The following is a 1340-nucleotide window of genomic DNA, read 5'->3' on the forward strand; positions in this document are numbered from 1 at the left end:
CTAATGTGTCCTTGAGTGTGTGGCATCTCTTGAAGGCTACCAAAGGTCTCTTTGCTGCAACATCTTTTAAACAGTTGTTGTAGATGACCTGGCTAATCAGATCAGATACCGGACTGAACTTAAATGTGAACGTGAATCCATCTTCGCTACTGCTACTAGATCCCTTCCTTCTACCTCTCTGAAGAATCTGTTTCTGCTTGTATATTTGTGCTCTATGCATAGCTTTGTCCAACTCACTCACCCGGTAGCCCCTTCTAATTAATCTCTCTTTTAGCTCTCATGCTTGTCTTACGAACCCCTCATCAGTGTTGTTGATTCTTCTGAGCCTAATAAATTGCCCATAGAGCACTGATCGCTTCACACTATGTGGATGAAAGCTGTCATGGTGTAGAATGGAATTAGTCGCAGTGGGTTTACGAAAACCTCTAATAATTATGGTCTGAGTTCCAGACCACACCACGAATATAGCATCCACGTAGCGTATAAATAGCTGTATATATTTAAGGAAAGGGTTAGTGACAGAGAAAACAAACTTGTCCTCAAACCTATTTAGGTAGAAGTTAGCATAGGTGCACGATACTGGGGTCGCCATCGCCGTGACGTGCGGCTGCCTGGACCACTGCTGGCCAAATTTAAATGTATTGTTGGAGAGTATGAAACATAAAGCTTTCTTCACAAATTGACAGCACATGTCACTTTTGTCAGTGTTACTCATAATGTCCATGACCGCCTCTATGCCCAATTTATGGGGTCTACGAGTATACAAACTCTCTACATCAAGCGAGACCAGACTCCAGCCTCCTGCCACCCGAAGTCCTTCAGCGCCAGGAGGAAGTCGTTGGTTTCGCCAAGATGAGTGGGTGATTTTTTGAGTAAGGGTCTCAACAACCAATCCTGGTATTTGGACAATGACCCAATCCCTGCCACAATGGGACGTTCAGGGGGTTGGGTCAGTGACTTATCCTGTGAAATAACCATGCAGTTCTATAGGTCAAACATAGGCTGTGTACTTTTGCCACGTGTTTGGCGACTTATCAACTGGATACTGTTCCCTGATGGTACTGAAAATCATAGTCTACAGCAAAAAAAGCATGTACGGTATTAAATTTTTAGTATTTTTTTAGTTTCTCTGGCTTCTTTTTTAAAGAACTTTAAAAGACCAGTCACATAAATCTTGAACGTTTCAGAAATTACTTGTTTTAATTTAAAAAAAACATCACAATAGAAGATGCAAACTTTTTTTTAATAATTTTCAATTTGTGCATTAAAATTTTTATGTAAAGGAACAGAAACTATAAAGGAAATAGTAAAAAGAAGAAAAAAACATAGTCAAATCCATA

Source organism: Bufo gargarizans, chromosome 2 (assembly GCF_014858855.1).
Source record: "Bufo gargarizans isolate SCDJY-AF-19 chromosome 2, ASM1485885v1, whole genome shotgun sequence".
NCBI lineage: Eukaryota > Metazoa > Chordata > Amphibia > Anura > Bufonidae > Bufo > Bufo gargarizans.